Source organism: Oncorhynchus mykiss, chromosome 29 (genome assembly GCF_057628025.1).
Source record: "Oncorhynchus mykiss isolate SJ-2025 chromosome 29, ASM5762802v1, whole genome shotgun sequence".
In the NCBI taxonomy this organism is placed as follows: Eukaryota; Metazoa; Chordata; class Actinopteri; order Salmoniformes; family Salmonidae; genus Oncorhynchus; species Oncorhynchus mykiss.
Window position 1 is genome coordinate 47,794,033 of NC_143050.1, and position 15,335 is coordinate 47,809,367.

General features: G+C 44.1%; 1 pseudogene; it reads left to right on the forward strand.

Moving 5' to 3' along the window:
• Nucleotides 1-229: 229 nt before the first annotated feature.
• LOC118945460 (U1 spliceosomal RNA) lies at nucleotides 230-381 on the forward strand (annotated as a pseudogene).
• Nucleotides 382-15,335: the final 14,954 nt, after the last annotated feature.

Genomic DNA, 15,335 nt, shown 5'->3' on the forward strand with positions numbered 1-15,335 from the left:
GATATTAAAAAGTCATTGGTGATTATTTCAGTGCATTATGGGAACCTAGTGGTTCACTGATATAATCTAGTAAACAAAATTAACAACTTTTTCACTGCTCTGTCTGTAAGTGCGTTCCTAAAAGGGAATTTACGCAGGTCGATGTGATATTATCAGAACACAAAGTGGTTACCATCAACCAAAAATATTGGCACTGGAAAGACTTGCCCTCCACCGATGTGTACAACTCATACTTACCTGGCAAGGGAGATACCGTGATCAAGAGGGCGGGTCACCCAGGGCGAGGCTCAGCCATTGCACTTCGGCTGTGCTGACCCCTGCAAATTTCCCAAAGATTGCCTAGTTTCTGGTAGTGGGGGACTGCATTTGCGCTCTCCCCCAAGTCTTGTTTAATGATAAACCGTTGCTTGGCGTCAAGCTTGAGGATGAGTCAACTGACCGTGCTTATGAAGATCTTTGAAATCAGGTGTGAAAGAGACTTTGTGGACCAATGTTACACTTAATTGAAAGATGGAAACATTTGTTTGTAGCAAAACATTGTTGATATTTTGTGGAAACATAATTTTGCGAAATGTAGCATGGTATTTCTGCCACGCTGGTACTTCAATCAAGAGATAGTTGAGAAGCCGCTCTGACCCCCCCCCCCCCTCCCTCCCCTGCTCATGACGTGTCGTACATGCCCCATGCGCTTACAATATGAAATTGTCCTTACATGTGCTCCTCCTTAGCACAGAACAATGAAATAGGTTTTCTACATTCAGAGCTTTTGTGTATGTATTCTGGCTTGTAGGATAGCTGCATAGGAAACTTTTAGCAAGGTTTATTTGTATTTCATCCAACTATCTGTGCTACAAAGTGATGGCGGACAACATGGCAACGACAAACAGAATGGACAAGGACAAAGAAAATGATCAAAGGAAGAAACATGGAGATGAAGGAGTAAAGAAATACGGCAAAGAATTAACGTTGGCAGAAGAAAAGGTGACGACGATGATTAGTACGAGATTACAATGAGCAATGGAAAAGGGAAGGAGCGTATAATGGATGGCTTCATGATAAAGGACACAAGAATTATGGCGAGAGATAGGGTAACTAATGAACTCAGTCTCTTTTATGAATCTTCCTGTATTTCTAGAGGACAGCGCTATACTAGACAAGCTACGTAGCTGGGATGTAGCTGCAGTCTCGGATATCAGGAGGAGAGTTTGGCCAGGGACGGATATAGTGGATGGTACTCATTACTGTAAAGTTAAATTCACTGACACTGTGCAATCATTGCTGTATTCTACTAAATTTGACACACTGGAAGGTTGAGAGTACTTTTGTGTCATTCATGATAAGCAGGTCAGGGTTTGTAGGCAATGTATTCAACCTGGACACATCTTGAAGGACTGCCCTGAATTTAAATGCTTTAAGTGCAGGAAGCAAGGACTCTATGTAAGGAAATGTATTGGCGGGAAGGAAAGGGAATTTTGCAGAGGATGCCGAATGAGAGTGGGTGAGTGCAATTGTGGAGAGGTTTTGGCTGTGGAGGGAGTCAGGACCTTTTTAGTGAAGCAGTTGTATCACCGCGAGCAGAATAAGAAGATGGAGAAGAGGACGTGGAGGAGGGTGGAGAGGAGGAGAGAGGAATGGGGGAGAAGATGGAGCAGAGGCCGGATGATATCGGGAGCAGTATGGATTCTGAGATACGAAGAGGGAGCTTTCAAGAGGGAAAGATTGGGCTGATTGGAAGCACTGGTGACTCATAGGTATTGGGGGGGAAGGTCAGCCCATGTGAGTACCTCGGGACGTAGTGAAATGGAGGGGAGTTTGTTACTGACAACTATACAATAGAATGAAATGGATACAGGGAATACAAAAGATACGGGACAAAATAAAATGAGTTGGTTGGAAGAAATGGAATTGGAGTCTATTTCTGATTCAGAAGATATTGAAAAGATAGAACAAGGGAAGGCTACAGGAAGAGGAAAGCGGCAGATGTGAAAAAGGACGGCAGAGGGAGAAAACAGGTAGAGGACAATGAGAATATATGTTTTATCTCTTATTTATTGAAATAGTTAATTTCATGTCAGTAAATGCTAATGGTTTATGGAAAATGGAAAAATATAGTTAAGATGAAGAATTTGGATATTTTGTGTCTACAAGAGACACACTGGGACATTGACCGTACATTAGAAGTAAAACAAATATGGAGAGATTTTATTTTTGTAAACAACGGTAGGGGGAATTTGCTGAGAAAGGATGTGGTGGAAACTGTAAAACATATACATGCTGATAGTAATGGGAGGATGTTAATTTTAGATTTTGAATATATGAGTATGGTTTTTAGAATGAATGTTTATGCGCCTAATCATGAAATAGAGCAGAAGGATTTATTTATAGAATTAGGAAAATGGTGTGAGGGAAATTGTATAGTGGTTGGGGATTTTAATGTTAAAATGGGCAGACTTAATATGACGAGAGGGGCTACTTTTAGAAGTGATTCATCTAGGGAGGTTTTAAAGAAGTTATTGTTAGAAAAAGGAATTATAGATGTATGGAGGGATGAAAATCCAGACAAAAGATAATTTTCTAGAAGGCAGGTGGTGTTAGGTGAATTAAAACAAACAAGGATAGATTTGGTGTTGGTAAGAGAAGGCTTCGGGACTTTTATGAAAGTTATAAAGTATGTTTTTACAACTTTTAGTGATCATGCAGTGTAAACATTTTCAGTGGGTTAAGATAAGGGAAGAACAGAAGGTGGAACATGGTGTATGAATGCAGGGTATTTGGGAGATGAGGAATATGGTAAACAACTTAAAGCATTGATAGAATATGAAATGGAAGATAAGCATAAAGGAAATGATAAGTGTTGTTGGTGGGAAAATGCTGGGGAAAAAATAAAAAGTATTTACTATCAGATATGCAAGGAAATCAAATCAAATTTTATTTGTCACATACACATGGTTAGCAGATGTTAATGCGAGTGTAGCGAAATGCTTGTGCTTCTAGTTCCGACAATGCAGTAATAACAAGTAATCTAACTAACAATTCCAAAACTACTGTCTTGTACACAGTGTAAGGGGATAAAGAATATGTACATAAGGATATATGAATGAGTGATGGTACAGAGCAGCATAGGCAAGATACAGTAGATGGTATCGAGCACAGTATATACATATGAGATGAGTATGTAAACAAAGTGGCATAGTTAAAGTGGCTAGTGATACATGTATTACATAAGAATACAGTCGATGATATAGAGTACAGTATATACGTATGCATATGAGATGAATAATGTAGGGTAAGTAACATTATATAAGGTAGCATTGTTTAAAGTGGCTAGTGATATATTTACATAATTTCCCATCAATTCCCATTATTAAAGTGGCTGGAGTTGAGTCAGTGTCAGTGTGTTGGCAGCAGCCACTCAATGTTAGTGGTGGCTGTTTAACAGTCTGATGGCCTTGAGATAGAAGCTGTTTTTCAGTGTCTCGGTCCCAGCTTTGATGCACCTGTACTGACCTCGCCTTCTGGATGATAGCGGGGTGAACAGGCAGTGGCTCGGGTGGTTGATGTCCTTGATGATCTTTATGGCCTTCCTGTGACATCGGGTGGTGTAGGTGTCCTGGAGGGCAGGTAGTTTGCCCCCGGTGATGCGTTGTGCAGACCTCACTACCCTCTGGAGAGCCTTACGGTTGAGGGCGGAGCAGTTGCCGTACCAGGCGGTGATACAATTGCTCTCAATTGTGCATCTGTAGAAGTTTGTGAGTGCTTTTGGTGACAAGCCGAATTTCTTCAGCCTCCTGAGGTTGAAGAGGTGCTGCTGCGCCTTCTTCACAATGCTGTTTGTGTGAGTGGACCAATTCAGTTTGTCTGTGATGTGTATGCCGAGGAACTTAAAACTTGCTACCCTCTCCACTACTGTTCCATCGATGTGGATAGGGGGGTGTTCCCTCTGCTGTTTCCTGAAGTCCACAATCATCTCCTTAGTTTTGTTGACGTTGAGTGTGAGGTTATTTTCCTGACACCACACTCCGAGGGCCCTCACCTCCTCCCTGTAGGCCGTCTCGTCGTTGTTGGTAATCAAGCCTACCACTGTTGTGTCGTCCGCAAACTTGATGATTGAGTTGGAGGCGTGCGTGGCCACACAGTCGTGGGTGAACAGGGAGTACAGGAGAGGGCTCAGAACGCACCAGTGTTGAGGATCAGCGGGGAGGAGATGTTGTTGCCTACCCTCACCACCTGGGGGCATTCCGTCAGGAAGTCCAGTACCCAGTTGCACAGGGCGGGGTCGAGACCCACGGTCTCGAGCTTGATGACGAGCTTGGAGGGTACTGTGGTGTTGAATGCCGAGCTGTAGTCAATGAACAGCATTCTCACATAGGTATTCCTCTTGTCCAGATGGGTTAGGGCAGTTTGGTTGAGATTGCATCGTCTGTGGACCTATTTGGGCGGTAAGCAAATTGGAGTGGGTCTAGGGTGTCAGGTAGGGTGGAGGTGATATGGTCCTTGACTAGTCTCTCAAAGCACTTCATGATGACGGAAGTGAGTGCTACGGGGCGCTAGTCGTTTAGCTCAGTTACCTTAGCTTTCTTGGGAACAGGAACAATGGTGGCCCTCTTGAAGCATGTGGGAACAGCAGACTGGTATAGGGATTGATTGAATATGTCCGTAAACACACCGGCCAGCTGGTCTACGCATGCTCTGAGAGTGCAGCTGGGGATGCCGTCTGGGCCTGCAGCCTTGCGAGGGTTAACACGTTTAAATGTCTCACTCACCTCGGCTGCAGTGAAGGAGAGACCGCATGTTTTCGTTGCAGGCCGTGTCAGTGGCACTGTATTGTCCTCAAAGCAGGCAAAAAAGTTATTTAGTCTGCCTGGGAGCAAGACATCCTGGTCCGTGACTGGGCTGGATTTCTTCCTGTAGTCCGTGATTGACTGTAGACCCTGCCACATGCCTCTTGTGTCTGAGCCGTTGAATTGAGATTCTACTTTGTCTCTGTACTGACGCTTAGCTTGTTTGATAGCCTTGCGGAGGGAATAGCTGCACTGTTTGTATTCGGTCATGTTACCAGACACCTTGCCCTGATTTAAAGCAGTGGTTCGCGCTTTCAGTTTCACGCGAATGCTGCCATCAATCCACAGTTTCTGGTTAGGGAATGTTTTAATCGTTGCTATGGGAACGACATCTTCAACGCACGTTCTAATGAACTCGCACACCGAATCAGCGTATTCGTCAATATTGTTATCTGACGCAATACGAAACATATCCCAGTCCACGTGATGGAAGCAGTCTTGGAGTGTGAAGTCAGCTTGGTCGGACCAGCGTTGGACAGACCTCAGCGTGGGAGCCTCTTGTTTTAGTTTCTGTCTGTAGGCAGGGATCAACAAAATGGAGTCGTGGTCAGCTTTTCCGAAAGGGGGGCGGGGCAGAAGAGAGAAGAAGAGAAGAAGAGTTTTAGGATGAAAAGAGAATAAAATAAATTTAGAGCAAAATTGAATGAAGAAATTAGAAAATGTGATAGTGAACCTAATTATAATATAGAAAAGTTTTTGGAATTAAAAGCACAATTGAGTAAATATGAAATGGAAAAGTGTAAGAGTGCAATTATCAGAAGTAAGGCAAAGTATGTTTTGGAGGGGGAGAAATGTACTTCATTTTTTCTTGGTTTAGAGAAGAATAAACAGAGGAGAACATATATTAGAGAGATTGAAAATGTAAAGGGTGAAGTTGTAAATGATCATGTAGAGATATTAGAAACAAAGGATTTATTTAAGAAAGGGGAGGTGGATGAGGGGTGTGTAAAGGAGATATTGGATAGTGTGGATGTGCAAATTGATATAGAGGATAAACAAATGTGTGATGGGAAGATAACAGTGAATGAAGTAAAATATGTGATCAAGGGGTTACAATTAAAAAAGAGTCCTGGAGTGGATTAAATAATTGCAGAGTTTTATAAAAGATATGGAAGTCTTTTAGCACCTATTTTATTGGAAGTTTATCAATATATGGAGGATAATAATAGTGTTTCAGATTCTATGGTGACAGGGCCAATTAGTTTATTAAATTCGGATTATAAGATTTTAGCTAAAATATCATATTATAGCACCTACACAAAATTATAGTGTACCTGTTAGAGATATAGCTGATACAATTAATACAATTAGAGATGTGATAAATAAAATGAATCATGATAAGATGGGGGGAATTGTTTTAATCATAGATTTAAATAAAGCTTTTGATAGGATGGAACATGATTTTATGTTTAATGTAATGGATAAATATGGTTTTGGTAATAGAATAGTAGGATGGATAAAATTATTATATAAGAAGGCAAAAAGTAGGGTGAAGTGTAATGGGGTTTTAACTGATTATTTTGATCTTGAGAGATCTGTGAGACAGGGATGCCCTTTATCAGCTTTATTATTTGTTTTATCGGTAGAACCTTTAGCAGCATTTTAAAAAAAAGATCTTATAAATTGTGTACAGACTCCACAAGAAGGTTTTAGTTTGATTCATCAATATGCAGATGATACCACTATAACAGTTAGAGATGAGGGAAGTGTAAAAAGGGTGATGGAGTGTTTTAAAGTATATGGACAAGCATCAGGTGCAAAGGTTAACATGGAGAAGTCAGTTGTAATGTATATTGGGAAGATTACTGAAGGGAATTTTACTTTTAAGGTGGTAAAAGATTATTTTAAGGTGTTAGGAGTGTTTTTAGGGGTGAACGAAAAGGAAGCTAGGGATTTGACATGGAGTGGTGTGATAAATAAAGTTAGGAAGGTAGTAAATATGTAGAGGGGGAGGTCTTTGAAGTTAAAAGGGAAAGTCATTGTGATAAATTCCTTGTTGATGTCAATTTTTATTTATGTTTTAGATATGCCAGAATGGGTTTTATCTGAAATGAACAAGATTTGAACAAGTTGATTCTTTATGGGATGGGAAGGGTGCGAAAATAGCTTTTAAAACATTGATTGCAGGTTATGAGGACAGGGGTTTAAAGTTGGTAGATTTAAGTGTAAGGAAAACAGCAATTAGAGTTAAAATGGTACAAAAATATTTATTTGGTGAATTGGATTATGGGTGGAAAAGGTTTTTTAAAGAGTTTTTGCAAGAGGTGGGGAGGGTGTTTTATAGAGAAGTGTTTGAGGCTTGGGGGCAGTTTTTACCAAAGATTTATTATGAATGTACTATTTTAGAAAATATTTTAAATCAGCCAATATTTTTTAATCCAAAGATAAAAAGTGTAATAATATGACCTTGTTTTGTAAATATTTTGTGAGGGCTGGGATGAGGCACATAGGTGACATAGCATATGAGGTCATTCCTGGGTTCCTTCCATTTCAGGCAATATATGATAATGTGGTTGAAATAGATGAAGAGATAAGTAAAACTACTGAGGAGAATAATTACAAGAAAATATTAGGATGTATTCCTGGGAAGTGGGTTGTTTTAATAAATAAAGAGGTGGTTAAAAGAGCTAGGGGTTTACCGGTATTATTTTATGAAAGTAATGGGGAGAACCATGATATGTCAGGTTTAAAAGTTAAAATGGTTTATAGAAATGTATTTTAAAAGAGATAAAAGATCCTGCTTCGGGAAAAGTTTGGTCTGTGTTTGTAAATATGGATGTGAAATCAATATGGAAGAATGTAAATTTAAAATATAATTCTATAAAATTTGAAGATAATGATATTAAATTTAAACATAATAGGATTTTTACTAATGTTGGTTTGCATCAAATAAATAGGGATATTAAAAGAGAATGTGATATTTGTGGGGTTGGAAAATTGTATGCACTTTTTGTTGAATGTAGCAGGTTGAAAGATTTTCAGGAGTTTTTAAAGGGGCTTTTAGTGAAACATTGGGGAGAATAGATTTCTAGTGGGGTGGAGTGGAGGAGGTTGTTTATTTTCGTTTTAAGTGGGAAAAGTAAAGTTTTCAAGAGTCATGCAAGATGCTATAAGATTAATGAGAAATTTAGGGCATTATGAGTAGAAAATGGTATTTTAGAGAAAGATATAGAGATAATATATTGATATGGTAGAGGTAATTTTGAAAAACTGTTTGTGTGGGGGAGTTTTATTGGAATTTTATCAAATGGAAAACTTGTGCTTAACTATTAATTGGTTTTTGTGGATGATTGTGATTTTAATTGTTTTTATTTTCTTTGATCTTTTTGATTCTGTAAGGGGGTGAATTGTTCATCCTTATTTATTATTGACTGAATGTTGTAAATACTGTCTGTTTTTTTAATAATAAAAGATAAAAAAGTTTAAAAATTACACCCGATCTCGTCAGATCTCGGAAGCTAAGCAAGAGTTGGGCTTGGTTAGTACTTGCATGGGAGACCACCTGGGAATACCAGGTGCTATACATTTTTGTCCACTAGGGGGTGCTCTTGCATAATTTCATCAGGAACACTGATTTGTGTAATAATTTGATACTGAATGTTTATTTGACTAAATGCATATTGTATGGGCTAGTCTCCACTGTCCTATTAATATGATCAATGTTCCTTTTGTTGTCAGGGAGCAACTGCCTTTAATTTATAGGATAAATAAGAATATTGTTACTGAATGTAGCTTGTGTGTGCTTTGTGCTCCCTCACCCTGATCAAAGGAAATAATGCTGTTCAGTGGAACTGGACTGGTGTCTGATGGCCGTGTGTTTTCCATGGTGGAAATAAAACCCTTTGTCTGTTTTTTCCCACAAGGCTGAAATATGTGCCCTCGCTTTGAAATGTAATCAAGGTTTGTTTGTATTTCATCCAACTACCTGTGCTACAAAGTGATGGCTACAGTATATGTAAATTCTTCCACTTTTTGAGTGACCCAAACTTAAAGCTGCAATGTCTGTTTATCAGACTCACTTTGACTTTATATGGTGTACTAAGAGATTTTGTCTTACTTACGGCCATACCAGTCCCAAGTGAGCACTTCCTGTTTGGAAAGTGAGACAGGTGTAGGTGATTGCGCTGTGAGTGAGTGTTTGCTCAAGATTGTTTGTTTGAGAGCTTTTTTTTTTTTCTTCGTTTTTCGACGTATAGTATTTTGGATTTGAATTCAAATAAGTTTAAGTTTGATTAGTTTGTTCCCCCCTTGTAGTTTTGCTGCTTGGGAGTGAGTTTTCGGGTAATTTTTTGTTTCTTAATGACGGACAACATGACAACGATGAACGGAATGGACAAGGACAAAGGCAATGCTCAACGGAAGATACATGGACCTGAAGGTGGTTTGAAATACGGCAAAGAATTAACGGTGGCAGTGGAGTTGGTGGGAGAAGACAAGGTAACGACGATGGAATTATTAAGATAATTTAAGGATGTGTGTGGAGAGGTGGTGGGGTGCAGAATGAAAGGCGAAAGAAGGTATGAAATCACGATGCATGATGGAAAAGGAAAAGAGTGTTTAATGGATGGTTTCAAGGTAAAGGATACAAAGATAATGGTGAGAGACATGATAACAAATGAACTCGTCTCGTTTATGAATCTGCCGGTATATACCGAGGACAGCGCCATACTGTATAAACTGCGTAGCTGGGGTGTAGCTGCTGTATCGGATATCAGAAGAAGAGTTTGGCCAGGGACGGAAATAGTGGATGGTACGAGATATTGCAAGGTGAAATTCACGGACACTGTACAGTCTTTGCGTATTCCACCTAATTCGAGACACTGGAATATTTCAGAGTGATTCATGAGGTCAGGGTTTGTCGCTTATGTATTCAAACTGGACATATTTTAAAGGACTGCCCTGATTTTAAGTGTTTTAAGTGCAAGAAGCAGGGACATTATGCGAGGGAATGTGTTGGAGAGAAGGATAAGGCATTTTGCGAGGGATGCTGGTTAAGAGCAGAGGAGTGCAACTGTGGAGAGTAGTCAGGAACTGATTGATGACGCAGTTGTATCACCGCATGGAAAAGAAGACAATGGAGAAGAGGACGTGGTGGAGATGAGGAGAGAGGGAAGGTGAAGGAGAAGAGGGCGGAAGACATTGAGAGCAGTATGGATTCGGAGATGAGAAGAGGGAGTTTTCAGGAAGAGGGACAGGTTGGGCTGGGTGGGAATACTGGGGGCTCACAGGTTTTGGGGGAAAGCTCAGCCCATGCGAGTACCCAGGGTGTCACGACTTCCGCCGAAGTTGGCTCCCCTGCCTGTCCCTTTTTCGTTTTCTGTTTGTTTTGTCTTATTCGTTGCACCTGTGTCTTTTGTGTTTGCTTGATGGGCTACCTTATTTATAGCTAGGCTACCCGCCCTTGTTTTGTGCGGGATTACTCTTATGTTACGTGTGTATGATTTTGGTGTTCGTGTTTGGGTTGGTCCACATTTTTCCATGCCCTTTGTTGTGGGCATTGTTTTCGGTGCAATTATTAAAGTGCACTTCTTCCTGTGGAAATATATGCTCTCTGCCCCTGATTCTTCCTCACGCACCTAGTTCCCCGTGACAGAATCCTGCACCTTCAAAATGGAATCAGCAGCCGCACCTCCTCTCCCGTCGATGGAGGAGAGGGTGCTCCATCACACCAGCATTCTCCACCGTATAGGATCGGCCATGGATCTGATGATGGAGAGGATGGACCGATGGGAGAGGAGTATCCTTCCCACCTCATCTCCAGCACCCACTCTACCAGCACCTCCTACCCCTGCTACAGCATCCGGCTCCGGGGCTCTGAGTCTGGCGCTCCCTAGGGAGTATGATGGGACGGCGGCTGGGTGTCAGGGGTTCCTCCTCCAACTAGAACTCTACCTGGTGACCGTTCATCCTACTCCTTCCGGGGAGGAGAGCGTGAGCGTCCTCGTCTCCTGTCTGACAGGACGAGCCCTGGAGTGGGCTAACGCAGTGTGGAATGGTCCAGACTCTGTGAGGGATCATTACACCGGGTTCACCCGACGATTCCGAGCTGTGTTCGATCACCCACCAGAGGGTCGTGCGGCGGGTGAACGGCTGTTCCACCTGCGACAGGAGACGAGGAGCGAGCAGGACCTTGCCCTGGAGTTCAGGACCTTGGCCGCAGGAGCGGGGTGGAACGACAGGGCTTTGATAGACCACTACAGCTGTAGCCTCAGGGAGGACGTTCGCAGGGAGCTGGCGTGTCGGGACACCACCCTCAGTTTGGATGAACTTATAGACATGTCCATTCGTCTTGACAACCTGCTGGCTGCTCTCGGGCATCCGGAACAGGCCCTGTTGTTTCCACCCCCCGGCCCTCCTGCTCCTATCCAGACTCACCCAGAGCTTCCTGTCAGTCATATGTTTGTGTTAACCTCTTTTCCTGGGTTTTCTCCCTCTCTACAGCATAAGGCGCTAGACGATTCAGGCGCAGCAGGGAACTTCATGGATTGTGGGCTCGCGTTAAGGCTTGGGATTCCCTTGGTGGCGTTAGACCTACCTTTCCCCATGCACTCTTAAGATACCCAACCATTAGGGTCAGGAGTGGTCAGGGAGGCCACTGGACATGGTAACACAGGGGGGTCATAAGGAGCAGATTAGTCTATTCCTTATCGATTCACCTGCGTTTCCAGTGGTGTTGGGAATTCCCCGGCTAGCTCATCACAACCCGGTGATCTCCTGGCGACAGGGGGCTCTTAGAGGGTGGTCGGAGAAGTGTTCAGGCAGGTGTATAGGAGTTTCTGTTGGTGCGACTACGGTGGAGAGTCCAGACCAGGTTTCCACCGTGCTCATTCCCTCTGAATATGCCGATTTGGCTATCGCCTTCAGTAAAAGGAAGGCGACCCAATTAACACCCCATCGTCGAGGGGACCGTGTGATAGACCTCATGGAGAACGCTGCACTTCCTAGGAGTCACGTGTACCCATTGTCCCAGGAGGAGACAGTAGCTATGGAGACATATGTTGCTGAATCGCTGGGACAGAGGTACATTCGGCCCTCCGCATCACCCGTCTCCTCAAGATTATTTTTTGTGAAGAAGAAGGAGGAAGGTCTGCTCCCGTGCATTGATTATCAAGGTCTAAATTCTATCACAGTGGGATTTAGTTACCCACTACCTCTCATCGCTACGGCGGTGGAATCATTCCACGGGGCGCGCTTCTTCACAAAACTGGACCTGAGGAGTGCGTATAATCTGGTGCGTGTCCGGGGAGGAGATGAGTGGAAAACCGCATTTAGTACCACATCTGGCCATTATGAGTACCTCGTCATGCCATATGGGTTGAAGAATGCTCCAACCATCTTCCAATCCTTCGTAGACGAGATTCTCCGAGACCTGCTCTGGCATGGAGTGGTAGTGTACATCGATGACATCTTGATCTATTCTGCCATACGTGCGGCGCACGTGTCTCTGGTGCGTAAGGTACTTGGGCGACTGCTGGAGCATGACCTGTATGTCAAGGCCGTTGGTCAGCAGAGGCGGGCAGAGCTTTCAGTCGTCTGAAGGAGCTGTTCACCAATGCGCCCGTGTTGGCGAATCCGGACCCCTCTTTAGCGTTCATAGTGGAGGTGGACGCGTCCGAGGCTGGGGTTAGGGGCCGTGCTGTCCCAGCGCTCGGTCGTGCCACTAAAGCTCCGCCCTTGTGCCTTCTTTTCGAGGAAGCTTGGTCCGGAGTGAAACTATGACGTGGGGGACTGGGAGTTGTTAGCTGTAGTCAAGGCTCTGAAGGTGTGAAAACATTGGCTTGTTTAGGGGGCTAAGCACCCTTTTCTCATCTGGACTAACCATCGTAATCTCAAGTATATCCGGGCAGCGAGGAGACTAAATCCGCATCAGGCTAGATGGGCCATGTTCTTTACCCGGTTTCGTTTCACCGTCTCGTACCGGCCAAGCTCCCAAAACACCAAAGCCGACGCGCTGTCCTGCCTCTATGATACCGAGGAGCAGTCCGTTGAGCCGACGCCCATCATTCCACATTCATGTCTCGTGGCACCGGTAGTGTGGGAGGTGGACGTGGAGATAGAGAGGGCATCACGGTTAGAGCCGGCCCCGGCTCAGTACGTGCCGAGGGGTGTCCGTGATAAACTATCCGTTGGGCTCATACTCCAGCCTCCTCGGGTCATCCTGGCATCGAGGGGATAGTGCGAAGTCTTAGGGGGCGGTACTGGTGGCCCACGTTGGCTAAGGATGTGAGATTTTATGTCTCCTCCTGCTCTGTGTGCGCTCAGAGCAAGGTTCCTCGACACTTGCCTAGAGGGAAGTTACAGCACCTCCCCGTTCCACAACGGCCGTGGACACACTTATCGGTGGACTTTCTTACCGACCTTCCCCCGTCCCCAGGGAAGTACGACGATCCTGGTCGTTGTGGATCGGCTTTCTAAGTCCTGCCGTCTCATCCCGTTGCCCGGTTTCCCTACGGCCCTACGGACCTGCAGACTGCAGAGGCCGTGTTTATCCATGTCTTCCGGCACTCCGGGGTGCCTGAGGACATTGTTTCTGATCGGGGCCCCCAATTCACGTCCAGAGTTCGGAGGGCGATTATGGAGAGACTGGGGGTCTCGGTCAGCTTGACCTTGGGTTTTCACCCCGAGAGTAATGGGCAGGTGGAACGAGTAAACCAGGATGTGGGCAGGTTTCTGCGGTCATATTGCCGGGACCGGCCTGGTGAGTGGGCGAGGTATGTTCCTTGGGCTGAGCTCGCTCAGAACTCCTCAACGAACATGTCCCCTTTTCAGTGTGTGTTGGGCTACCAACCGGTCCTGACCCCATGGCATCAGAGCCAGACCGAGGCTCCTGAGGTAGAGGAATGGGTACAACGCTCAAAGGACACCTGGAAAGTCGTCCAGGAGTCGCTGAGACTGGCGGGGGGACGGCAGAAGAGGAGCGCTGACCAGCACCGCAGTGAGGCCCCCGTGTTTGCACCGGGGGACCGGGTCTGGCTCTCGACCCGAAACCTGCCCCCCCCCCCGCCTGCCCTGCCGGAAGCTGGTGCCGCAGTCTGTCACGACTTCCGCCGAAGTTGGCTCCCCTGCCTGTTCGGGCGGTGCTCGGCGGTCGTCGTCACCGATCCCTTTTTTGTTTTCTGTTTGTCTTGTCTTATTAGTTGCACCTGTGTCTTTTGTGTTTGCATGATAGGCTTCCTTATTTATTGCTAGTCTACCCACCCTTGTTTTTTGCGGGATTACTCTTATGTTACGTGTGTGTGATTTTGGTTTTGGGGTTAGGGTTGTGGTGAGGGTGTCATACACACACATACAGTTGACATACACTTAGATTGGAGTCATTAAAACTAATTTTTCAAACACTCCACAAATGTCTTGTTAATAAACTAGTTTTGGCAAGTCGGTTAGGACATCTGCTTTGTGCATGACATACCTTAAGGGAACATTTTGACATTTGCCGTATGGTTAGTGAGAAAGTCCATATTGCAAATGTACGGTCCCTTACTAGACGTCCGAAAATGTTTGGAAAATTCGCGGACGGCGTCGGGCCGAGCGGCAGTGCCGGACCTACCGGGAAGTCATCAAACGAACTCTCTCGGACATTCGGTTTCCGTTTTATAAAATAATCAAATTTTGGTCATTTTTCCGCTGTCCTGGTAAATCCGACAAGAGGGCATAAGCAATCATATTGCAAATGTACAAAACATCACGAACGTGGCCTGATCTCCAAAATGGAAAATATTTAGAAGCCGAAACTTGGTGAGCGTAGGTTTGGCATAATGGGCAGTTGGCCAACGGTTTTTGAGTTATGGCCATTTTTCTGGGATTAAAGGTCCAAAATGAAAATAGAGAAATCATTTTTAATAAGTCAAGGAGCCTCCGGTGTCAATAAAAAAAGAACCGGACATTTATCTATCGTCATTTAAGAGAAATCGTACAATGTCAAATCGGTGATGTTAAAAAATAGTTTTTTATTTTTTTTTAACAGTTACAGATCCAGTTGCAGGGTGTTCATACAAATATTTTTAAAGTGTGCTGCGGAGCTCTGCGAGATTTCTGTGATTTTCTGAAATAACACACACACTCACTAAACCCTCCGTAAATAACTCAGTTCTTAACGTAAAGGCATACCCCAATCAGGATATGAGTTTATTTTTAGCTTCCTGTGCCAACCGGAAGTGCCTTAAATGGTGTCATAGTGGCTGTTTCCAAGGGTTAAAAAGGTCAGATCTTTTCAAAACTTCATATGTGTGATTAGGCAACCCCCATGAACTGTAAGTCAGTCATTTCTCCCAACAGATGTCAAATAAAAGCTCTCTCTCACAGACACACAGCAAGGATGGAGTGACAAAGTGCGGTGCTTATAGACACACAGAGCCTGCAATGGCATTTCCATATTCTCCAGACTGTGCCGAGTTCAACGAGACGCCCCGCTTGACCGTAGCTCGCTCTGAGTGCAGCGACCGTGAAAAAAAGTAGGCCCAAAATGAAGCCTGGCCCTAAATGTCAATTGCTTTT